This window comes from Platichthys flesus, chromosome 23 (genome assembly GCF_949316205.1).
Source record: "Platichthys flesus chromosome 23, fPlaFle2.1, whole genome shotgun sequence".
Lineage (NCBI taxonomy): Eukaryota > Metazoa > Chordata > Actinopteri > Pleuronectiformes > Pleuronectidae > Platichthys > Platichthys flesus.
The window spans coordinates 8,181,126-8,208,708 of NC_084967.1; the positions used below are offsets into that span (position 1 = coordinate 8,181,126).

The 27,583-nt window shown below is 41.6% G+C and overlaps 1 protein-coding gene across 1 annotated transcript in view; it reads right to left on the reverse strand.

The window, feature by feature from the left end:
- Positions 1-4,727, reverse strand: part of cald1a (caldesmon 1a) — a 51,819-nt gene extending 47,092 nt beyond the window's left edge. The window contains exon 1 of the mRNA XM_062382697.1: positions 4,592-4,727. The gene's annotated coding sequence lies outside the window, so the exon portion shown is untranslated. The remainder of the gene's footprint in view (positions 1-4,591) is intronic.
- Positions 4,728-27,583: the final 22,856 nt, after the last annotated feature.

The following is a 27,583-nucleotide window of genomic DNA, read 5'->3' on the forward strand; positions in this document are numbered from 1 at the left end:
GTGCAACGAACAAACAGCAGAACATCCAAGAGCCACGTGGATATTCCCATACAGAACTGTTCCATGTCATCTTGGCTTCATAATGAGTATCAACAAACAGAATAGGAAGCTAAATTACACAGAGGAAATCTCATGGCATGAGAGTTTTTTTCAATGGCATATAACAGGAATTTGAATCTATATCACAAATATCTGGAAAACTCATACTGCATATTTTCCAGGGCCTAAATAAACATCATCTAATGTTTCCTGCCCTTGTGTGACTTCACAGGCAATTAAGCAGCACTACCAGCTTTTGTCTACCACTTGTTGACTGTCATTACTTGGTGAAAGAGTTAAGGATTCTTTTCCAACCCGGGATCAGCCCGCCCGTACAAGCTCGCCATATTATACAACTTAGTGTGCGGTTCTGGATGCAGCACATTCAAATTATATGCTAGCAAATTCAAAGGCGAGTGGGGGAACAGCACAAGTACGCTGTGGGGCTCAAGTCCAGGGCCAGAGTCCCATGAGCGCTAGCTGCACGTCAATCACACTCGCTTCAAATGAGCTGAACCCTGTCCTATCCTGCTGTTGTCCAGAAGACACAAACCTAAAACCTAACCTTAGCTTCTTTTCCAAGGAAGCAGTGGACCCGACCCTAATGACAAGGACACCGTTGACGAAACAGAAAGCAATGGTTTTGCTTGTGGTTCTCCAGGCATTGGGAGGCTGCATCTCTATCTCAATCCACATTCTTAGGACAAAAAAAGTCTGCATAAAATTAAGCCAAAGGGCAAAATGTCTAGAACACAGGAAACGTGCTTGACATAGTTTCACTGGTCCTTTATGAGGAGAAACCAGAAAATAAAGTTCTGGCACCTACTGTGCAGAAACAATGTATGTTTGGACTGACGTGTCAGAGTGTGATCACTGGAAACTGACCACATTTGAAAAACCTTAACACGGAACACAGTATAGGTAAACATCTATTTAAAAAAAAAGAACAGAACGCTCTGATCATTTGTGTTATAAATTTATCTTTGCCAGTTTTCCACTCCATTCAAATTCATCTTGCCACTTGGTTGGCTGCCTTCGCTCAGTGGTGGTAAGAAACTATTGCCTTGCAGGGAAACTCTGGATTCTTGCTTTGGAATTCGATACCGTGCTGGATTATGAGTATCTAGGATCAGGGTTAACAAACTATAACAAAGCGTCCACACATGATGCACGCATGTAAACACATAATTGTATATGGACAGAGTAATGAATGCTCCATGCTTTAGCAGACGTTGATTATGATAAGAGCAAGGCACAATAATAACCTGATCCAACATTTAAATTTGATCAAGTGTATGAGGGAAGGGAGGGAGGAAAAGAGGGAGCCAGCATACAGTAACTAGAAGCCTTCACCGCACTGTGCAGTCCAGAGCCAGACTCCGGAAATGCATGGCAGTGTTCCCTACATCCTGCCTGCCCGCCCGCCCAGCCCTAACCCTGGCCCTGGCTCTAGCCCTCCACTGCCAAACCCCTGTTATCACTCTGTGCAATTACCTCCAGATTCCTCTGCACCCATATCATATCATGCCAATTATAAAATCCCCCTCTAAGTACACTACAAAGCACTACATGCATTTGACTGTAAAGCCTGCTGTTTTCTGTGTGTTTCAGCCCAGAAATAGCAGTATGTGTGAATGTACAGTATTGATGTGGGCTGGCATGCAAAAATTGAAAAAAAGTTATACATAAATCCTACAGCAGGGATTCCAAACCTGGGGTATTTGTGCGGCTGCCAAGAGTACTCGCAAAGGTGGAGTGGGTCAGCTATGATCTGATGAAAACTATATATCCACATACTAACTGAGTCAGCTGTATCAAATGAACATGTGTCGATTGATAGGGTGTGAAGACTGGTTAGCGAGTAAGCTGAGAAGATAGAAATGTGTAAATATAATAAAGTTAACCCTGTTCTTATTGAAATTTAAGGCAGTTTATGTCCAGCCGATAACCTTAAAAAGTAAAAAGCTAAGTTGTTAACAGCCAAAAGGAGAAAACAACTGTTGTTTTTCAAGGGTTAATATATGTGTTAACTTGCAGCTAACATGCAGCAATGCAAGGAGAATAATTATTGAGAGTTACCTGAACTTATCCTACAAGTGTCCAAATTTTGTTGATGACTTGCAACAACACTGTCTGTACAAAAGCAGTGTTTGGAACATAAAGTTACAACCCTGAACTCCTACTGTAATACAGGAAGTGGTACTGTATATTGTTATTAGAGACAAGTACCAAAAGAGGACAGACTGGTTTGCTCAGGGTTGATCCTACAGTGAGATAATGACCCAAAACACTAAGAGAACAGAAGCAGACGGAGGTTTCACATGATTAAGAGCAGCTCAGTGTCCAGACATACACGTCATGGAGCTGGTTTGAGATGAACTGGATATATGAAAGAAAAGAAAGTGTGGAAACTTGCAGTTTTGGAACAAACTACATTGTCTATTTGTTTATTTTTTTTCTATGCTTCTGTTTCAATAACACTTATGTCTATACATTTCGATAAATGCAAAAAATTGGTTTTCCAATTCCTTTGACACATACAGTAGTGTACTACCTACTAGAAATATCAAAACGTTATAATGCATGGTTAACAACTTAGAAGAAATGTATGTGGTTCAATTAGTTATCTGAATATGACTAATTAATAATGGAAACAGATTGCATAAAAGTGAGAAATATATGGCTAGAAGTGGCTCATAGTTCATAGTAAAGAAACCGAAATGCACCTAAACTTTAAGGAAGTTGGTGAAAGAAATTAAATAGTGAAGAAATGGATGAAATAGCTAAAGGATGTGGATAAATGCCTGCATTGTTCAGCTTCTGTTTCTCCTAATATTAGACTTGAACTTGAGTAAAACTGACCAAAACTGACAGTTAAACTGTGTGAACGAACTATCGTAGCAGCATGTTTATATAAGTTATACAACATCAGGTTTAAATGAACATATGAACATTTGTGCGATGAGACAATGTTGACGTTAATTAAAGGAAACTGAGGGCATTTGACAGGACTGTGAGGCACATCAGACTAAAAACATTGGGAACCACTGTACTAGAGGATTGTTATGTGCTGCATTCCAGAGGCTATTCCAATCATCTGTCACCAGGTTGGGCCTGTGCCTTATAAGGAGTTGATGGCATTCTCCATGTGTTTTCCAAACACTGCACAACTTATCAGATACAGTTTCATGGACAATTACTATGCTGTCTCTAGCCCGAAGCATTATCAAAAAAAAACTACAGATATACCCACTGCAGCTTCCTCCCACCGCCCGCTCCCATTTTCCATGCTTCCATTTCACAGATACTCATATGTAATAAAGCACAAGATCAAAAGACTTTCTACCCAACGCATGTACAATGAGTGAGAGCAGTGGAGTCTCTTTAGCCTCGGGGGTGGTGGGATGGTAAGAAAGTGATACTTTGAAACGATGAGAGGTGGATTCAACCGTGGATGAGTGGGCCGAGCCTTCTGCAAGGCTGCCTGTGGCTTTGTCTGCAGGAGATGCTGTATGTCTTCACACCAAAGGACATTTGCCATGTGCAACCCTTAGGGTCACATTTGATCTTCGTGAAGCCAAGCTTGCCATGAAAGCACTTTGAATACGTTCTACAAGTCAGATTTCAGCTGGTTTATCCACATCCTGCTGTTATGGCTGCATTTTTTTAAGGGTTTGGGGGGGTGCAATTGACAAATGTGAATCGTAATTTGGCCTGAGAAAGGGCAGTGCTCGCATTGGTGTGCGATCTGGACACACTGTTCCAGCCACATGATTGGTTTGGCGTGGCGCTAATCTCATTATAATTGTCTGTTCATGTCATCTGTCAAAACATGGATGGAATGAGTTCTATAGACGTGTTATTGTCCGTGTCTTAGATTTCTAGTGAAGGAAAAGTTATTTTGTGAAGATTATCTTTATCGTTCTATCGCCGACCTTCTATATTAATAAAAAAAACTGAATGGCGGACTATAGAATCATCAGTGCAGAGAAACCGGATAGGATGAATACTAAGTTGTCTCACTACAATAGCAACGACAATCCAAGCGCACACAGAATGTGAACGTGTACTGTAGAACTGTTGGACAATGACGAAGAAGTAGAGTGTAGCTGTGGAGCATTAACACACTGCACGAGTCTTATCCCTAAAAAGTAGTTCCAGGCTGAGGTTGACCCCCCCCCCCCCCCCCCCCCTCCCCGTCCCGTCCCGTCAGACTTTATCTCGATAAGAATCTGAAGCGGTGAACACGGTCCAGGGTTGGACCTCCGCTTTTGGCCTCGAGTCTCTAACTTTAAATCGGCGTCACAGAAAAGTTTCACCCACGAGTTGCAACTTTACTTCGACACGAGTTCGCGGGAAACGAGAAGGTTAGCGCACAAAGAAGAGGGAGCGGAGGAGAAGAACCCGGGGTAACAGTGGACGGACACAATGTGATGCTCCCCCCCCACCCCGGCCCCTCCGCCGTGCTAAATACCGCGTGTAAAGCGACACGGGGTCGTGAACTCCGCTGGTTAAACAGCGACAGAGGTCGGATGAGAGGCTTGGCTCTTACCTGTGGATCCTAACGGGACAGATTTGGAGCGGTAGAGTCGAGTGAGAGCAGTGGAGAGGAGAAGGGGCCAGTCTGCAGTCGGTCGTGCTCAACAAACCCTCCGTGATAAAACCAGAGTCTAGCCCCTCGACAGGCCCCTCCCTCCCAGTCAGAGCAGCTCCAACATCCCCTCTCCTCAGCCCCAGTCTACGACACAGCTCAGCCTCACAGCATCCGAGTCCAACACATTAGAAATCAACCGTGTCAACAGGCTGCAATCCTCTGCGGCCGCAGGGGCTTCAGGCAGAAAGTCCTTTTTTGGTGATCCTTCAGAAAACCATGAGCGAGCACATGAAATGTTAAAGTTGGACAAAAAACAGGACGGGTTGTTCAAAGGCAGATCATTAGAGCTGAGGGGTTTCATGTTAACAGGCAACTTGATAAACGAGTGGGTGACCTCAACTACCCACCTTCATTGTCAATACTATAATATAATATTAACAATGATAAATCAATAACATGTAGCTTAAGTGTTTTTTTTTTGTATATGAAGACGGAAGACCACTTCCTCCCATTATTTAGAAGTTTAGCTAAACCATCAAGCACTGCCATCTTGCACATTCGGAGTAGCAGCAGCCACCGTCAATACACACACTATTTACATTTTATTTATATTTTTTGTTTATTTAATTTCCACCAGTTTGCTTACTATTCTTTAACCGACAAATTGGTATGATGGTACGATATGATGAAAAGCTTAGAAAGAAAATGACGTATACACCATACATAGGACAGAAAATATAAGACACCTACATTCAAAACCCACACGTTCATCTATGGGTAACAAATACATCCATCCTCCTCCCCCCACACTGTCCACTGCTGCCAACCCCCACCTTGTTCTAATTCCATGTCCTGTATTCTCCACCAGAGTTCCCCCCTCCCTCCCAACCCTGCGACAAGGTTAAGAGGTGCTTTTGAAATGTAAAAGGTGTCATAAATATACTTCCAGATCTCACTCAAGTGTTATGTTTAAATGTTATCGTCAGACAATGTTTTTTCTATCTTTACCAGACATGTCACCTGGTTTGAATTACAACAAATAACACTTAAAAAACAAACTTACAAAGAACTGAACACTTGAACCAATTTCCGTGTGATTCACTTCACTTTTGAGGTGCAGTAATTTCCTCCATCTTTTTGTACTGTTCTAGTCACAGAGCTCAGTGGCTTCTGATCTTGGAAATAAAATATATGTGGCGATACCGGAAAATTCCAGGTCTTTAACAATTCTCCCTGCTATTTAGCATAGTAGCATATTAACATCTGTTCATATTGAAAAAAAGAAGAGAAAATAGAAACTTTGACCTCAGTGGTCCAGTACAGGAAAAGTCAGGGATCACCAAAGTGATTACAAAGAATCCTGACGGGGACATTAACCAAACTTTGAGAGATATTTCAAACAGTTACAAACTGGGGCTACTAAAAATAACTGCACAAAATCCAATTTCTATATGTTCATTTACTCCAAATATTAAGCACACAGTTCAACTGAATTGTGCCTCAGGCAGAGAACAGAGGTCTAAGCCAATCAGAACCCTTCTCTGATCCATACATAATTTTGCCCAGGAAACAAAATAAATGCTCTTAACTAATTTATCCAGTTTCCAGAACATTATCCAGAAATGCTATTTCCCTGTAGAACCCAAAACTAACAACAGTTTGTGCAAAGCTATCAGAGAAGTTAAAACTACACACAAATGATGAATAATACAGTTCAAATTGAGAGAAAAAAAATCTCAAACTCTTAATTGCCTTAGGGGATAACTGTACTATTTTATTATTAAGGATTAATTAACTAATATGAAGTAAATTCACAAATGTATTGTAAAATAATTGTATTATCTTGGAGGTACGGTTATTTTTACAGAAAATATATAGAGGACATGACCTCAGCATCCTCAATAAAAGCCACTTAAACCTGATTTGTCTTTGAACAGTATTTCTCTGAAATGACGATCCTGCATCAAGAACCAGTTTCTGTGTGTACTGCATGTACAGTATTTTAGGGAGGTAAAGAATAATAATAAAAGTGCGGTGTCATGTTTAATTTCCTCCTCCCAATGCAGCCCTGCTATTTGTGACCTTTTCTCTGTCAGCAGTTTTGCAAAGGATGCAGGGAGTTAAGAGGTGACGGACACAATAGCCGCAGTGTTCTACTTTCTACTATGAAACAGCAGCATGTGGACGCTGCCCTGCATTGTCTCCCCTGTTTAAAACAATGATGCTCATGACAAAGAATTAACTTAAGAGCATTAGGCCACTGGTGCGGAAATGAGCACCTTATGCGCCAGTGGTCGTTTTGCACATGTTTTTTAAAAGATAGAATAAATGTCTGTGTGCAAGTGCAAAGTCAGTATTGTGTATGTGTGTGTGGCATGCATGTGGCTCTGTGTATGCAACAAAAGGAGAGGGAGAATGAGCGGGGGGGGGGGTTCAAGCGCCATCCAACTCAACAAATTTGAAAAATGTATTTATCTTTATTCCTTTAAAAAGTGATGTATTTCAAGATAAACCTGTCATCATTCGATTTGCTGTTTTTTTTCCAGACCTAATCTCCCGATCCAGTTTGCACACAACATCTTGGCCCCAGAAACCCTCATCATCCTGATCCAAAATAACTTCATGGCATAATTTGATTGCCAGAATGATGCCATACCTGGGGCATGTTCATACTTAGTAAAATGCCTCATTCGTGATGATCAGTTTGCTATATTTGCATCATAGGCTCATGTTTTTACCTCAGTCTCCTCAACCTCCACAGCATTTGAGTTGAATTGAAAAGAGGAGCCTTACTACATCTGAAAGCCATATTAGTGCCAGCAGAGGTAGCTGCGAACATATGGACACTGGTTCGTGTTTATCTGGACAAAAACCAAAGAGGAAACATTATGGCTCTTGGCTGTTGTGCTTTCTGTAAGCTGCTCACAGCTGCTGTCAGAGAGGCACAGATCTTTGGAGCCCTGAGCCAGAGAGATTTGTATTGCCACCTGACATAAATGCCTTCAGAATGTTACATCAGATGAAACACAGCCAATTATAAATGTTTTAACACCACATTGCTTTTAACAAACCTTTGACGTTTTCTCTATTACATCATATTTTTCTCTTCAATCAAATGAAAAGGAATATTTTGCCATCTTGAGTGAAACTGACATTATTGGAGAGGATTTGCCCTCAGTAAGTTGCATTCAGCTTTATAAAAGTTATATTGTCAATGATGAAAGTTGCATGTGGTATTCTGCAACTGCATTATAACAGCAGTTTCCATGACAACAACATAAAATGGCCCCATGGGACATCATGGGGTCACTGCAGTTTTAAATCTAATCAGGATCTCTCGATTTAAGAATAAAGTTAAAGTTATTAATGTCACACACAAACTTGAAATGGATTTTCACACTGCAGCCTCAGACTGAGTATGTATGATGGATGATTGGTATCTGAGATGTCCCGGTGGTTCAGCCGGTCGATGTGCATACCAAATACCTGCAGCATCCTGGGTAAAATCCAGCCCTTTTATCATTCTGATCTGTCCCCTGATCCTCTCTACGTCTCTCTGCTTCGTAACTGTCAAACACAAGAATATCAACAAAGGACAGGCACCTGCAGCAGTAAACATCTGGATTGTTTCCCTGGTGTATGGTTCTTGTTTGGCTTAATACTGACAAGTGACCTGTCACATTCCTGGGAAAAACAACAAGATTATCATAAGGACGTCAAATTCTTTGTCTCTACCCCTCCACTGTTCTGAGTATTTTTAACAGATGTAAACACTACACATAAATACAATATATAAACGGAAAAGTTTATACTGTCTTGACATTGATATATATCTACAAGGCTGATGTTATCTACGCTAACATAAGCATGCTAACTAATTGGGATGTATTTAGTCATAAGCCATATTATTGGACAAATCTATTAAGTTTTGACTTAGCAGTGGTACTGAAGGAACAATAAAGAGATCACCAGATCACCAAGAATTTACTCTGAGGATAATATGAATGTCTGCAGCAAAAATATCAAGGGAATTATTCCACAAAAATATGTGATTCATTATCTGGGAACCACAAATGTTTTGCCCCAACCCCTCTTGTAGATGTTGAGATATTTAACTGGTTATGTGACAACTTTGTGCAGTTGGTAAGGGTACATGAAAAGACAAGGGATCTACCATGTCACTATGGTTCATCCCCTGAGGATCCTGAGTATCTGCACAAGATTTAGTGTAAATGCACCTAATGGTTGTTTAGATTTAAAAAAAAATACTAAAACATCATCGAAGTCATTCGGCTTCATCCTCTGCCTATCAAGAGTGTCTGCACCAATTCCCGATAATTGATCTCGATATATTTGAGATATTCCAGACAAACAGCTCCACTCCTTTAGCCAACCCTGTATCACTGGGTAATGTTTATCCATTTAACATATGACAACATTAGAGCTGGAACTACAGTCACTACAGGAGTAGCAGTGACATGCAATGTGAGCCTCTTCTGTTAATGTGCATGATGAAAGTGGCTTTGAATCCTCGCGCTCAGCCCTCTGACCCCTTCCATGGCTAATTTCCATTATATAAAATGATTTATAATTATCAATTACGCATAGCGTGCAGGAGGCTCAGGGAGGAATTAAAAGCCTGTGCGGTGACCCACCTGGCTCGAGTTCTAACTCTTTCACATGTTCAAGGGCCCAAGAATATGACCCTGGGGGACTCCGTCACACTGGCTGCAAGTCAAAGCAAAGCAAACACAGAATCCCCTGTTTGTTGACTTTTTATGAAACGTTAAATTTAGTTAGGAAAATATGAGCATTTGTTTTAAAAAATTGTCTCGGTGCAGTTATGTGAATAATGTGATTTAAAGGTAAAACTCTTTCATCATTTGTGTTTCATGAAATCAAAAGTAGCTCCAAGCTGAATTACCAAGAACTGAAGCTACACATATGAAGAGATATGTTTGACATTATTTTGTCAGTACATTTTAAGGATACATCGATGGAAAATACATTTCCAAAAGGCAAAAAAGAAAAATATATTTGCTCTCTCTCTTCATGTCCATCTGTTAGCTGCAGTCACCCCTGTCAAGATCTCTCATGACCAAAAAAAAAATATATATTTCACTAGCATCAATCTAACGGATAGATGCAGCGTAAGTGGCTACTTTCCTGCAGCATTTATTGTAAAACATCTTAAAAGTGGTTGCCTATCATTATTTGAGTCTTACTTCTTTGCTAAAACACAGGACATTAAATTGTATCGCATAGGAAAAAGTGTGTTTGTAAGAAAGAGGGGAGAGTAAGAGAGAGAGGATGTCACAGAGATTGTTCAGGGAACCTCCCATCACAGATGTTTAACTAAATCATCCCCATGACACCTCTGTGATGCTCCTCTGAATCTCAGCACCGCCACATCAACAAACAAAAAGATAAATATCTGACACTGGATGGATTTCACATCCGCGTTACATGAGAGGTAAATTTACAGACATTTCACGTAGAAATTTATGGCAATATGTATGATTCTTGTTGCACTCACTCACACACACACACACACACACACACACACACACACACACACACACACACACACACACACACACACACACACACACACACACACACACACACACACACACACACACACACACACACACACACACACACACACACACACACACACAAACACACACACAAACACGGCAGCAGGAGATGATAAAGCTTTGAAATAATTTCTCTCCGGAGTCAAAGCTGGGGCAAATATACTGTAACACTGTGTGGGATGTTTGATATTACCAAGGAAACCCCTTCTGTTATTCAACATTAACAAAAATATAGGAAAGACAGTAACAAGGAAGAGTTTGAAGCACCAGGATGTTTTTTCTTATCTATTTTACAGATATTGTTCATATATTGAGCATGTGAACATGTAGTTGGTCCCCAACTACATTGTTCAACAATGCACTGATGCTCACCGAAGTTTGTCTTATCAACAATTCACATACACTGTGTAGTGTCTCTGCACCAGTTAACTGTGATCCTGCAGTGAGGGTGAAGCATGATCTTCTGGCTATTATGCTCTTATCTCTTCATGCATGTGTTAAGGATGAATGGATGAATAGAGGGTGATGCTTGGACAGCCCCTGGTGGAGATTATAATAAAATGAACATTGAAAGTATGACTCAGACCCCTTTATTTGTTATAGTGTCAGCGTCCTGACTTATACTGCCACCAGCAGTTCAGAATTTAAAGTAGATGAAAAACACTGTTTTTTTTTATGGCAGTGTATCACAGTAAAGATCGTTAAAGGTTTTCCTGAGATAACATTTAACGAATAGTGTAATATAAAAAAAGCAACAACATATGTTCTGTGAGCTGCTTCTTGAATGGACCAGGCCTTGAGGGCCTTTTAGGTAACTCAGTCCACCTTCAATATTGTTTTCTTGAGGTTCTTGACTTTAAGCAAAGAAGCTGAATACAGTGAAATTCCATCTCAGTGTAGACAGTGTGTGATAGATATGTCCCCAGTGTAAGTGTGCGGGGAGTCCAAGGGTCACCAAAGCATGCCAAAGTGGAAAATCCCAGCCCAACATCTTTTATAGCCAACAACAGTATGACACTGATGGGTTGAGTTTGATAACAGACAAATCAACACAAGGCTGTATCTACAAAAAAAAAAATCCCCAAAATTAGAAAAAACATTTACTCAGAATTTATGCCATCTGCAAAACATGTATATCAAGTTTGGGTCATTGCTATTAAAGTGAAGAAGCTACGTTGAGGCCACATCACTAGCATTTGAACTTGAAATCATGGGGGTGCTGAGTTACAGATTCTCTGAGTCAAACTTCACAGAGGCGTAACTCAGTCAGAGCTTAACACACATATTTTTTGACACAATGTGACTTACACTTCCCCAGGATGTTATATCTCCAATAGCCATCGTGGACCAACTGCCACAAATCCACTTAGAAATCAAAACAGAGAATATGATCCTTATAACTCAACTTTTCTTCAGTGTCAAAGTCGTTCAGTTAAGGTTGTTCGTGCATCCATGGGCAAACTGACAGGAAGCCTAAATGCGTTTTTACCGTACATGACTCCATGGCATCATTATATTTCCTTTTTCAGCACCTCATATTAATAGAGGGTGTCATACTATAAAAAACAACAGCCAGAGGGGAGTAGAGATGCAAGATGCAAATTGTGTTTTTTTCAGAGTCATTAGATAATTATGTATATTTACATAACATACAGTACAAAGATACAATAATTAATATAAAAATAGTTGCATGCATTCTCAGGGAAAATTGAATCCCCCATTATCTATACTGCTTATTCCAGCTGACATTTTGCGAGACGCGGGGTTACACCCTGGACAGGTTGCCACATCGCAGGGTCGACATGCAGAGACATTCCACCATTCCCACTTGATTTCACATATGGTCAAAGTACAGTCTCCGTTTAACCCATCTGCATGTCTATGAGCTGTGGAAGAGAAAGCCCATGCTGACACCAGAGGACATGCAAACTCCATACAGAAAGACGGTGTCTAAACCAGGATCGTTCTTGTTGTGAGGCGAGAGTACTACTCACTCTAGCACCATGCCGTCCACACATCAAATCAAACCATTAGTAGAATCAATGATTTATAGGGCAAGTTGAGCTCAAAACTCCTCACCATTTTTTAAATCTATATTTTGTCTTATTATCTTATTTAATACATCTTATATCAGTTTTATTGGAAGTTCTCTACTGCACATCATTTTTAATGAAAGTAAGGGATCGTTACAATTACATAACCACTGGTTTTGCTAAGGTTTTTATAGGAGCTCTGCTTTATTAACAAAAACCTACACTTACTGTGAATTTAACAATAAAATTCTTTATTCTTAAAGTTCTACCTGTTCAAACTATGCTAACGTCTCCATAAGGGTCTACCTGCTCTGTGGCTTCAAATAACACTGTGCTTTTTACACTGCAAATTACAATATGTCTTGACTTCTTGTGAATAGGTGATGCAGGTTTGACATACCTGTATAAGAAGAATATTACATTCTTATTAAATATGACAGACAATGAATGAAAAGGTGGGAATTCTATTCTTCATATTATCACACGCTTCAAACTGAGAAAGAGCATCCTTTCATTTCTTTTTTCCAAGAAAGCTGCACTTTAGGATAATGCACTTTTCTGCAGCTTTTAAATGCCAACCAATGAACCTCTGCACAATATATATATTGGTTTTAACTAAGCTGCTGCCTCCAGCTTTACTTCCCTCTCTCCTTACATTGTTCACTGGTTTGGCCTCTCATGAACCTCCTGTACCAACTTCTTCCAAAATAACGAACCGGATCTGTGGGTCAGTAAAAGCAGTCAGGGTGTTTCTCTATTTCTCTGCAGCCTGGATGTGGATATGCTGCAGCGTGAATACCGATTATCTTCTATTCCTTATCCTTTGTGGATTAAAGCATATCACAAAGTCTGCAGAATCCCATCTGACGCTTGGCTTTCATACCGATCTATGCAATTCCCTATGAATTCAGACGCTGCGTAGGAGATCATAATTTCACTTTGGTGTGGTAAGAGATGTAAATAGATATAATCTTGGAAGGAGGATTGCGATGAGAGTGAACATTTGATCTTCAAAGGGCTGCAGGTTATCTCAGGTACAATTGTGGTTGGCTGTCATTAAAAAAAAGAGGAAATTCTGACGCTGAGTTAAACTTCTGCTTCATTTCCATTACAAAGACGAGTACCTCTCTCTCTCTCATTCCTGGCCACCTTCAACTCAATATCGTAGCGCTCATCATGCAGTGTCGATGTCTGCGTGCAAATCCTATCCTTACAGAGCTCCTGTGAAGCGAACAGACTCAGGCTTCTTTAAAGCCACAGCGAAAGAAAATGCAAATAAAAAGAATGAAAGCAACGATTCATCTTCAAATGGCATGTAAAAGCCACGGCTTTATACATTTCCCTCAGACGTCAAGTAGACATGTGGCGCGAAGTCTTTTAAAGTGGATTTTTTTTTGGGGGAAAGAAGAGTTTACAAGGCGAGCGAGAGACGCTGTTTATGTGGGAAACACACTCTATTCTGCACATGGCAAAAAAGAAAAGGCCTGTTCGATATTACAGACAAAGTTTATCCATATGTGCAAGTCCTGTGCACACATCCAGGAACCTGTGTGTGTCTGTCAATGGCTTGTAGTAGCGCGAAATAATATGTGAAAGCTGAGCGACAGTGATGATAAATCATAAGAGCAAGTGCACTTTTGTACAGGGAACAATGGAAAGACCACAACAGGCCAACAAAGAAACAACAGAGACTGTGATGACAACCTGAGTCCGATTTCCTAAGAGGACACAGCCTTAAAAGCTTAACCTTTACCCAGCATGCATAGCAGCGGTTTGAGTATATCAAAGCAGTAAAGCAGTTGCCAAGCCAAACTAGGAGTTGAAGAGCGACTTGGAGCTGAGGGGAACTGCACAGTCAGGTCATACAGGGATTCTCTGAGGATTTGTCACTGAAGGCGACACCTTCACCTCATCATCCACCCATCCCTCCATCTATCAACTATACCATTTATTAGGGGCTAGAGCCAATCCCAGCTGACATTGGGCTAGAGGCGGGGTTAACCCTGGACAGGTCGCCAGCACATCACAGGGGCATCAAACAACCAATCACAGTCACACCTACTGTCAATTCAGAGTCTCTAATTAAACAATGAAGCTGGATGGACTGCAGTGAACCCACACGGACATAGGGAGAACATGCAAACACGGCATTACAACAGAGAACCTTCCTGCTGTGAGCTAAGACACAGCCTAGCATCCTAAGCCACACAACCAATTAAAACAGACATACCTGAAAAACAAACACTTGAAACTGTCAAACAGACACAACTACATACAAGGGAGCCTTAACACATTCACAAATGTCTGTCAGACATGTCCTGCAGAGGATCGCCGCAGTTTCTCTTTCAAACACGCACAAGGCAGCGGGGGTCCTCTGCTCAGGCTCATTAACAATAGCTAGAAATCCACTGCAGGATTCAGGTGAGGGGCGTTGCAGCAGACAGAGGCAGATTGTATCGTATTCATTTTGCTGCAGTGATCACATGTTTTAGTTTTACATCCTATCGACACCCGCGTCGGCCCTTTTCCCCACAAACTCATTTGACATCGTCTTCGGTGTCTTCTACAAGTGTGACAGTGCTTTTTCCTCTCAAGACATTCATATTATTTTGTAGCGTGTTTGAAGTGTTATCAATTCCCCTGCTAACTCTAGGTAAATTCCCCTCCTGTATTCTCACTTTGGATTCTGTAAACTTTCTGCTAATTTTACATCAGGAGACCAGGCGGAGAAAGAAACTGTGGAGGCTCTCGCTCGGACATCTGTGGAGGAAATGTGCCGGATCTCCAGAGCTCAGTGCATGTCTGAATTAAGCATGCAGCCAAAACAAACAACAATTTAATGCAGAAATGTTATAAAAAGGCATCTCTATTTAGTTCATGCAGACATATGTGAATGAGGACAGATGATTTAATCAAAAACAATGTCAATGTGTGTGTTCTGACCAGCAGACTTTAGCGAGAACTTCATTGATCTCTTTTCTTTCCAGTCCTGACTCTCTGCCCCTCAACCAGGCGAGGCCCCGGCTCTCCTCAGCATCTTGCCACGTTGATTAGCCATGTATTCAGTTTATGGTGCATAGTGGAGACAGCGAATACTACCCAGAGCACAGAGAGGGGCACTTTGATTCCAACGCACAAGCCTCCATTAGACTCATGACACCAGAGGCTGCAGAGTGGATTACCCTTCAGTGATAGCCTGCAGGGATGAAGCCCGGTGCAGATAGGTTATTTAGATATGAACAGCTAATGTGCCGCAAAAGGAGCATCTGAATTGGAGCGGCAGTATTTTTCTTTTTCTTTTTTTTTTTCTCGCAGCATGGAAATGTCACAACATTGTGGATAATTGCAGGCAAGAACCCCCCTGGACTTAAGTTGCTGGAAGGACCTTTTTATTCCACAAACCTCCTTAAACAGACGGCAGTGTGTCAGAGTCTATTGTCAGACCCGCCGGCACAGGGGACGCACATACACACAAACACACAGAAGAAGCAGCTCCACAAACTTCCATTGTTGCTGAGTTTCCTCCTTGTTATGCTCTGCTAGCCCACACAAATGGTTCAAAGGGGTCAAGTGCAGACAAAACATTGTTTTATCAGTGGTGTGTGTCAGCAGCTGTGATCTCTTCACAGGCTGTCATTATTCTGGTGTTATGAAGGTCACATTCTGCTGTTTGTGTCAAATATGCTGGAGCTCTCAACTGCATTCAGGCTGTGGGAAATGCTTTTAAATGTTAGTTAAGGCTCATTTATGTTCAATGTGTATACGAATACAGATGGAACCTTTGTGTGCGTACGATGCACTTATTTTTTCCATATTTGTGTACGTCTTATGAAAGCTTATAAAATGGAGCAGTATCAGGTTTACAACCTGAATGCTTTTGCGTCTCCTCCGCCTTCGCGATGTTTAATGCTGCCCTCTAGTGGATGGACAACTACGCCAACGTAAAGGACGCATGGAAGTACGTGGGAAGGGACAGATACATTTTTTTATTATCTCTTTTGCACATAAAGGCAACATACAAAATGTGACACACTTATTTTGTAAAGGCTGTGTTTGTTCTGAGTCACTTTGGATAAAAGCATCTGCCTCGTGAGTAGATGTGGCTGAAACACTACTTAGAACGAAAATAAAAATCTTGTAAGAAGACTTTTATGATTCTTTAAATAATATTTTGGTTAAAACAACAGTGTTTACTGTCATATTTGTCAGTGTTACTGTCAAGCTTTTCAGTAGAGGATAATTAACAGGAACGAAGCTACCCGTCCCAAAGAACAATGAGATAAAGAAATGAAAAGTTTTGACTAAGGACAGAATGGATAACCTTTCACTTTTTATAACTATAAAAAGTCAGGTTATTTTTAGCATCAGGTTGAGAGGAAATTATGACAGAAAAAGCCATAAAATAAAAAGTATAGATAGAAATAAAAACTATTCAAGTCTCTAAATTGAAAATGCTTTTGGATTAAATGGACCAGGACGACATGAGAGACGACAGACACAATAGCAAATAAAAAGAAAATCACATATGAAGACCAGTAATTATCTCAAGGTACCAGACAACAAACAAACCCATCAGGAGTTAGAGAACCATTTCCCAACTGTGATCAATAACAAGGACATTAACGAGACGACTGATGGAAATGCAGAGGGACAGACAGACAACGATACGACGACAGGTCGTCCTTGTTTAGATTTCTGATTAGCCAATTGGCTGGCCCACATTCACAGCTGTGGCATGTCATACCAGGCGCCATATGGCGTGTATTATAAGATTATGAAATCTGATTATGTTCTATTAGGTTACGTGTTGTAAGATATTTGCATTGTTATTAATAGTAAAAGTCCTGGACCGTGATTTATGTAAGAAAGGCTTGATACATATGAATGTTATTAATATGATGGGAAGAATCGAATATGTGAACACACCGTTAACATGAACTGTACTGACCTTGTTTTTCACACAGCATTGATCCTCGCACACGCTCAGAGAAAGCAGCAAATATCGATACATGTTTGACCTGCGAATGGCTCCGAGCGGCTCTAATTTAACATCACATTGATTGAAGGAGCAGCCGGCTGTTTATAAGGATGTAACCATATAGTGATCCTCTCCTTCTACACAGGTCCTGTGATTTCTACTGAAAATGCTATTACAGCCATCTCTCCGGGGACTGGATCGACATAGGTCCTCATGGTTTCCAGCTGTGGATAAAACAGCTGACCCCGTCTTCCTCATCACACGCAGAGATGAAGACACCTGAGAGGGGGACGAAAGTTCATCCTGCGGGTTAATGGTTTCCTGGGAGGAAATCACGCGGATGATAGCAGAAAAAAAAAGAGGGGAAGAAGTTTGAAAAGAGATCCCTCGATTTCTCCGCTCTTCCTATTGTGTGGCCGATTGCCCTTCAGATGTTTTGAAGGAGAGCATTAACTTGTAGGAGATAAGATTTCATGCTGTAATTGAGGCTTAGGGAACATAATAGTGTTACAGCCACGGTGTCTGCAGAACCAAAAGACCGGCACAAGGTTGCTGAGTTAAAGAGACCGCCCGCCTTAATGTCACCGGTGTGACATTACACGCAGGGATTGAACTTGTGACCTTCATGGTGACACATCATTCTGTTGGTTCTGGTGGCCTTATTAGCTCCCCTGAGCTAGGACACACACACACACACACACACACACACACACACAGACAAACACAAACAGAGACAAACACAAACAAAAACACAAAGAGACACACACATTAGTTCTGTACTGTATGTCACAAAGTCACCAACCGGGATGCAGCCATCTCGTTAGAAGGTTACAATACATTAAACAGAGCTTCTCGACAGGAGCTCATTTCTCTCTCTCTCGCTCTCTACACACATGCACATACACACGCACACGCACACGCACACAGACACACACACACACACACACACACACAAACACACACACACACACTCACACACTGGTATCTCAGGTTGCAAATTAATAAAAATCGTAAGGACGGGAGGGGAATGAAGTCAATGCACCATTTTACAAGCAAACGATCTGACACCAATAAAACGCAGCTTTATTGGAAGAATTTCATGCTTAAAAAAAAGGGAGGATATGAGCTGTGACCCGCAGGATGGCTCAGAGAAGCGTCTCCTCCAGCAGCCACATGCTCGCATTAAATACAAAATCAATCAGCTGAGTATTTACGAAGAGGACTTGACCTATTTGTATTCATCATCATCACTCATTCATCTTGTTGTGAGAGGGAGTCTCACAGCGTTAACTCTGAAAATATCAGCCAATGTATATTCAGCTTGGACTTTTAAAAAACCACACGAAAACAAAACTCTCAAATAATAATTGTATTTATTTTAACACATTTCATTATCACGCAACACATTTTTAGAGAGTCAGTGTGAAGTGTTTAACTCTGAAATCGACTGCAGAGAAAAGGAGAAGTATACATTTGGTTCTGATGATTTACTGGCAGAAAAAATTGTTCTGTTAAAATGAAGAATTGGTTTAGGTTCAGATTGTGTTGTATAAGCAATCTATAACTTGGGTTCATGCAGTTTTAGGAAAAGTCCATCTCCACCCATCACAGCATAGCAATCAGCCACGGGCAAGGCTCACAGAGGTCAACCAAACAGGGGTTTAACACTCTGCAACTTCCTGTGCCTTGTGGCTTGACACAATTGCCAGAGCAGAAAAAAAACACAAACATAATATCAAGGCACACAACTGATTTCCACTAGTCTCTGATCCAGTTTAGATTGTTCGTTAGAGAGTTTTCCTTTTTTAAATATCTGCACCTAGATTTGACTCATTACAACATGTACTACTTCCTGTGTGCAAGCTGTTCTTATCTGGACAATATCCAACTCCTTCAGTGTCTCACTGTTACCACATAAAACCAGGCCGGGGAACCAGGGAGATGGAGGGTCAGTAATTTTGGCAGGATAAGCAGCCCCCGCCCACGTCCCCTACGAAACCTTCCCTTCTCTTTGGCCACCTCCAAAGACAACACTGGCTGTGAGTGTGCCCACGGTCAGGTGGTGCAGTCGTAAAGCATCATAATTGTTTAATGTTGCGTTTTATGAGGCTACACTATGAGTCAGTGCGGCCCAAAGGCTCTGAATTCCAGATGATAACACGTTGGGTTCGGTAATGCGAGGTTAATCACAGGTGGATATTAGTTCACTGTGGGCTGTGAGCAGCTGCTGAAGGTGTGTGCAGCCTTTGGGGGAGGAAGAGGTGTTTCCAGAGCTTTCTGCCCGCCTGCCTGAGTCAGGCTGACCTTGCTGTCTGAGCCCAGCCACACATCAGAGGGGATTGGGACATGCTGTTCTCATTGCAGATGAGCCAGAGAAGACGCTAATACCTATACTCGCAAAAACACACATGCACACACACATATATCTATATTTACTCTGTGTGAACACAGTGACACACTAAAGATTTGCTGAGGTAGAAATCCACACAATTTTAGAGTTGCACGCACGCACACACACACGCACTCACAAACACACACAGACACACACACACACAAGCACACCAGTACAGTCATACAAATTATTAATATTAGTATTGACATACGCTGATTGTAATTTTCCATGATTTTAAAATAACCTACATGTAGATACATTAAATAATTAACTATACGCAGATTCTACAACTTTACCTATTGACTCTGAAGAAGATTTGCAGGTGTCTATTGTCTTATTATTAATATTAATATCATCTGGGTTGTGCATCATTGAAATATGTGCTAGCAGAATTAGTAGTAAGTAAGACATACAACACCACACAACAATGTTTCAACAGGCTCTCATTTTGGTTGGTTTCTTCTTATTTTCTACAGTGAAAATGAAAAATACAAGTGAAACTTTGCTTAAATTGGCAGTAACTTTAGAGACAGAACTAGAAAAAGGTTTGCCTGCTTAAGAGTAAGATCAACTTCTTCCTATTTCATTTTGCTCAATCACTACAATTTAATTTAATCCCTATAAAGACCATTTTATATGTAACATATCATTTAGCAATCATGGCACGTTTTTGTTTATTATTCCCTACCTTGGACCCTCATTACATGTCATCAATCTTCTTCCAGTCAAGTCCAATCGAGGTGAAAATGACAAACAAATGTTTAATTAGAAAGGAGAAATTATTCTAATTAGAAATTAATTTACATTTCCAGTACAAACTGAGAGATAATGTGTGCATGGATCTGGTAATCTCATGTGGGCCGGAGATGCATGGATGCATGACATTGAAATAGATTAAATTAAAAGAATCCCCCCCTCTCTCATCTCTGCACATACATACAGTATATATACAGTACATTACACCCACGCAGGCTCAACGTTGTATCAGAGCGAAGGAGTTAAGCCTCGAAATCAGATGACAGAGTGTAATCGTGGCGTTAAAGCTAGGGGCCTGCAGCTCGGCTCTTACGCATACAGGCTATTAAGATAATCCTGCGAGGTAAATTTCAGAGGGAATATGACATATAGTCAAGCGTGATGTCGTTTACTAATGCCTCCTTCATGTCGTTTCTGCTGCTTGAAAACAAGAGTGAGTGTGCTTTTGAAAGAACAAACTAAACTTCAGCTTATTACCCAACTGCCATACCTTAGCTCAATACCACCGCTCCGCTATTTGTTTGGATTCATTCTGAGATGCAAACAGATATGAGTGTGAAGAGAAATGCAGCATGACTGTGAATTAGGTTATGCAAATGAGGCACAATAATAATATGATTTAACATCCCGTCTCCCCATCCATACCTTGGACTTGACTAGTGTGGTTCTAATTTTAATTAGATAGGATTTACATAACGTTTTCCTATTAACTGGGTCCCGGGTGACCCCCGCACTGATGGAGCCAACTGGTTCCTCTATTCGCACACACACACGCACACACAGTCCCTCGCCGTTACTTTGAAGTCTGTGGGTGGTGTAACTATTTAGTGATGCCAGGCGTGTACTATTAATACCAAGAGCAGGTCTGATAATATCGCTCTGTAAAAAACGAGAAGTGTAAAGTCATTAAGTTTAAACTGTTTTTGTGGAAATGCTGTGAACGTATTAGTCACCTCATAGCATTTTCTTAGAATGTGCCCTGTGTGGAATCAGAATCAACGATCAGGGCTGTTGCAACAGGCCAGTTTTGCATGGGGCTGCAATCTGAAAGCCCCCCCCCCCCCCCCCTCGTGATAACGACCTGAAGATGACAGGATAAGTCCTGGAGACTGCAACAAGCCTTGTCTACACTATTGCTTCAAACATCTTATCCTTTGCAGTTTACACCATGGGCAAACAAGGATCAGGAGTTTGAGAAGTGGGAGAAGAAGGAGAAGAGTGGTCTTATAGCTGACCTAAAAACAACTCCTCATGGAAAATCTCCATGTCTCAAAGACACAAAGCCACACTATCAAATATTTACTAAAAAACTGTGCTCGATCACTATGGATGGGGGGGCTTGTTTGGTAAGGAGAGGAAATGAGTGTGAAACATCTGTGCAGCATTACACTCTCTCTCTCTCTCTCTCCCTCTCTCTCTCTTTCTCTTTTCTTTCTTCCCACTTGCCCTCAATTCAGCTGAGTGATTATATGGACCAGTATAGGGACTTTGCAGTGTGACCGATGCTTGCTGTAATTCTTTCAATGCTCTGGGATCATGAGAGAGCATTTGCATATGTATGATCGAGCTGCACAATAAGTCATCTTGCCAACACACGCATGGATTCACTACGCACCAGTGACTTAAGCCCTCAAACCCAATTTCACATATACTCTTTGCAATTAAGGTGCCTTTTTGGCTGTTTGGCTTTTTCGGATTACCATTACTCAGCATGTGTTTGATAAGGCTGAGAAGGGAACTCCGGACACCTTATTATTCATATGAATATGACTCAAAACAATCAGATGTGGGCAACAAAGCTATTTTTTTTTTCTGCCTCTGAGGCAACACTGTTAACTAACCTCTCAGTTGCACTACCTGTCCTGGCCACTGGGAGGTAGAGGTCCTCTGCACTGAGATGCTGCAGGGACAAGAGAAAAACTGATGCTGTGATTTCAAAGCGTCGGGCTTGTAAACATGCCACAGACAGTTGTTAAAGATGCTAATGAAAACGAGGGGGGAACCAGAGTGCACGGCACGATGAATCTTTTTTCCAGTGTGCATTAAAGGCAGGGGAGAGGTGGCGGGTGGAGTTGTAGTAACTGCTGTCGAGGTAAAATTTTAGATTTTACATCGTCCAGTAGGTGCGTTTACAATGCCGCCGTCTTAAATCCTTAACCACTCCCACACCCCTGACAGCATAAAAGCCTCACTCACTTCTTGTAAGCAATTATTGTAGCTTTTAATTGCATTGTTGTGGAGAACGGCGTCTCAGTGTATTCTGCTGTCACTCAGACCTGCCAGGGGTTCGCTTTGGAGGATGGGTGTGTCTGCTTTGTTGTACATGAGGGTGTGTGTGTGTGTGTGAGAGAGAGAGAGAGGGAGAGAGTGGCAGTGACACATCTGATCAACTTGTGTCTGGGGTGAAAGCGTCTAGGAGCCGACAACTGAGTGGTGATAGAAGCTGATTCACCTTTCTCCAGGTGACACAGTGTTGTCATCCACAAAGACGCAGCGTATGAAGAGGGACAGTTAAAAAAAACTCCTCTCTTCTCTTCTGATAAGATCCTGTGTACTGTCACTAGAACTGATGGGAGGTAAATCCAGGCTGCAGACCACTACGAGCTGCCTCGGAGCACTGCGGGTCAGTGTAAGTATCGGCCAGTGTGTCCATCACTGGTCTGACCTTTGGGGAGCCACCGTCCCTCAGCTGTGGCTGTATCTTTGCAGGGGGAAAGCTACACACAAATCTATAGTGTACATACAGACTGCCCACAGGCAAGAAAAGCAGCGATTGTGGATGGAGAGCATGGCAAAGGCTGAGGGGAACCTGAGGAAAGAGGAAACTGATACAGGGAGGGGGCCGGACAGGGCGGCCAGGGCAGTCAACAAAAGGCTGCAGGAAGAAACGGAGGAGGTTGATGGATAGAGATGGGGCAGAGATAGGCAGCCAGAGAGAGAGGGATGTATAGGGATGGATCCTGGAAGATAATTTTACAAGACATGATAAGGGGTACAGAGCTTTTATGGACAGATGACAATGGACTTGACAACGATCTGGAGGCAAGAGGACACAGAGAAATACATCTAAGGATGATAAATAAATATATGTAAAATCTTTTGAATCATACCCTTTGTGATACCAATTTCCCATCAGACAGCTGGTTAGTTTAGCTCGATCCAAAGGTTTTAAATAAATCTGTCTACCTGAACCTCTAAAGATCTAAATTGTAAAAACCTTAACTTTGACTCTTCTGCGCCGGTTGCCTGGCAACTGGTCCCACCAGCATTTAAAACACATTCTTTTTCATTAGCCGATTTCCTTTCAAGGGCAAAGTGAATCTGAATTTTTTATGTCAAGTTCAACTCTTGTCCACTTTGACCCGCTGATTCTTGCCGATGACAATAGCGAGCCGTTCTGAGAGTAGGAATGTTTGATGGGACGGAGAGTCGGAGAGTCCACAGTTGATGCTATTATAGCTTATTATCTGTTCTGCACTGTTGGGTTTTCACACACTTCAGACAGCAGTTGATGGCACAAATACATCTTTGGAATTACTGGGTGAATTGATTGTGTCACTGCTGACAACTGACTGTTAGCGAGCCTATTCAAGATTTTTTTTTTTTTGCTTGGAGAGATTTATTTCTCCTCTCTAACAACTTCTCTATGGAACAAAACCATGCACAATGGTAATAACAGTGCCAGGGAAGAGGTAAACAGAACACTGGAGAAAAAAAATCACAGTCTTCAGCTACTTTGAGTGACTAGTGCTAACCTGTATGGCTAATGGGTTAGGTCTAGTTAGATACATCATTACAAAAAGCAGCCCAAAAACTAAGATAATATATCATAAGATAGAGATTATTGACTTGAATAAAATTGATCTTAGACACATTCAATAGTATAATATCATTGGCCCCTAGATCTGTCTCTGCACTTCAGTTGTTGTTCAAATTAAACCTATGTTAATTTGCTATCTGTAGAGGTGATACAATGCAGACAACAGAGGTGTCATTATTGTCCCATTTAACTCTTGGTGAAATTGCAAACAAGTGATGATCATGCAGGTGGGGCTAGAGCCGCGTAATCTCCCTGCAAATTGAAAGCAAGATACATATTTGAAACAACCACAAAGTTTCATTCGGGAACAAAGCACAGGGTGCAAGCTTATTAACTTATAACCCTGGACTAATTGCTTTCTGTCTGCTCCAGATCCCGCAGATTAAAAATTCAGCTTTTGTTGAAATATAATGGTGATCGAGGTATAAGAGCATCAACAACCACGATGTGCCTTATCAATCCAAGCACACACAGTCCATTAGCAGGAGCAAAGACTTTGAGCTGATTAATTGATTTTTAATTGGCAGCGGTGACGTGGCGGCCACAGGCACAGCGTGATGGCTTTATGGAGGGAGGTGGGGTTGGGAGGGCTGACACTGACAACCCGTGGCCTTGGTTATCCCTTGCACATACACACACATATACCAGTGTTGTGTACTTGATTGTGATGATGTTAATTGAGAGGTAAGGACTCCATGCTCTCCATGCTACGTAGCTTGCTGGGAACAGGATAATGATTGGGACTCTACACAGACTCCTGCTCCTCCGGCCCACAATCCTTTGCTGCCAGGAATGCTCAGGGGCTTATTTGATGTCAGGAACCCTTTTCGTCCCTCGGCACGACTGTGATAGGGCAGGCAAACTTGCCTTTATTATATAGGGTCCCGATACACCCCATAATAAAGTCTGGGAAGACTATCACAGATGCTGTTGGTTTTATTTCCACATTTATTATGTGCAGCCACCACTGCGCGACAAGCCGAGAGCTATATATTGTAAACTGTTACCATTCTAACGTCATTATCGGAAAGTCACACTTCCGCAAGCTCACATATACACACACACATGCAAAATCCATAATGTGACTAAACATTTATTTCCCGGCGCTGCAGCTTCCGTCAAGTCAAACTTCGATATGTAAAACCTCCATGAATGCGAGGTGCCGTGTTTTGGAAAGGGAAGGCACAGAAAAGAAATGTGATTAGACACAGCTCACTATCTCATACCCCCAAGCGTCCTCACAGAGAGGAGCAGTCTTATAACTTTGAGAGGCGCTCCCGTGTTTTTTGATGCAATCTCCGCGGTAAACATGAGACGCGCCGGAGAAGGCGATGATTCATCGTGGAGACGTGGGACATCTTGTTAAGACAGGATGTTGATACAGGAGTGGTGCACTTTGCAGAGGGGAGTTTATTAGCATTTGTCATTGCACCTTAAGCGACAGCAAAAAGAAGTCTGCTCATGAACATATAAAGGAAATTGTCTTGTTATGGAGACAAAATATGTGTTTGTTGTCAAGGAAGCTTTTCAAGAAGCTGTTTTCATTCCTACAACCGTTGCATTCATGTCAGAGGACTTACTATCGCTATGGAACATCATATATTCTGGTGCCACATTACAGTTTGATATATTGAGCCATATATACACTGTACTGCTACATCCATACTACTACACTAACTAAGACAATCTGTCACCACAAGCGTTTTGGTTCAGTATCAGTTGTAATCCTCGCCCATACTGCTGGACACAATGTCGCAGACTGCTCGAATAATAGCTTGTCTCTCACACACTTAAGCCGTTGTATCATTGTAAAATACAGAATTTAACTGCACAACAGCTGTTAGCAAAGACAACAAGGTCAGCAACACTTGTAATTCATTATCCATGTTGTGTTCTACACTAGCAGCCGAGGCTAGTGCTGGTGTCTTACGGAAGGGGGGGGTCATGTGATAGGAGCCTGACGAATCAGTAAGGACGTCATGACTAAAAAGACCCAATCAGGGAGCTCTGTTGAATGTCTACATCCTCATATGCCCCAGAAATATCCATGGCAGACGTGATGCATCCCAAAACGTAGTGATGTAGACATAGCCTACATCTAATACCAAGAACTGGCAGAAGTCATTCACGGCTCCTTGTATCTATTTTGGCATTTCTGCGAGATTGGGAATATTGCCTGAACAATAATTACACTTCCACTCAGCTGCTTAGGCGAACGGCTGCTGTGAAGCAGCAGCAGAGTGAGACAGGCCGGATGCCTCTCAGCTTTAACTACCTTCAACAAATGAAGGGGATTTCTGCGTTGCCAGAACCTAAACGGGTCGAAGTAAATCGGCCAAAAACTCTGACCTAATGCCGTGAGTAGACTCCTCTGAGACACCTGTCTACTCTGTGGTTTTATCTCTGATGCCAGCTCCTGAAGATTCAGCTTCACATCCTGTCAGCTTCAGATTCTGTTTTATGAAAAATTGAAATTCTTACGGGTGTACATCATATTTGCAGAAAATGATTTTTCATTTTTTTCCCATCAGGAGTCTTTTCCCCCTCTTCAGATTTTAGCAGCAACTGTTTTCTAAATCTCCAGGGAGAAACGAATTTAGGACACATTCTTATTTGCTGCATTTCTCACATCACAACTGGAATATTTATGTGAAAGTTACACCGAAGCATAACGCCGCTGATCAGGAATACCAATACAGTTTTATGTCCAGCTCCTTGTGTTTCTTTGTCCATGTAATTGTTGTCAGCATCCAGCTCATGACACAATTGAGGGGAATTACACCAGTGGATGGGCGTACAAAAAGCCTCAGTTTCAACCACCTTACTCTCTTTTTCCCCCCCAACACTCTGCAATCAGTATCTTTAGAACTGCCCTGATTTCCATCTCCTCATTCGTTTTTGGTGGTGAATATGTATTGCCATTAATCACAGATGATAGAAATTTGCAAGTTTAATTCTGCCCTCTGAAACCTCAGCTGCACACTAGTAACATTTGAATAGAGTTTTCTCCCCCAGCAAACATTTGCAATAAAATATAATTGTAGCCGGATAAAAAGCCTTGATGATAACTCTGCCATTTCACGTGCACTTAATGGTCTATTGTCTAAATTTGTCAAGCTCCAAGAGTTGTTTTGTTGTCTTTTAAAGCGGTAATTAGCCAAGTGCAGTCTGTCCTCAAAAACCATATCTACATGACTCAGCCATTTCAGCCAATTTATCAGGAGATTGTCACAACAATGGGAGCTGATGAGGAAAATGGACAACTCAAACATCCCCCTTTCACTACCACACAATGCTGCCCCGCTTATTACAGCAGCACTTACCCTACATTATGTTACTTTAGAAGACATTTCATTTGAGTTAGTTGTATA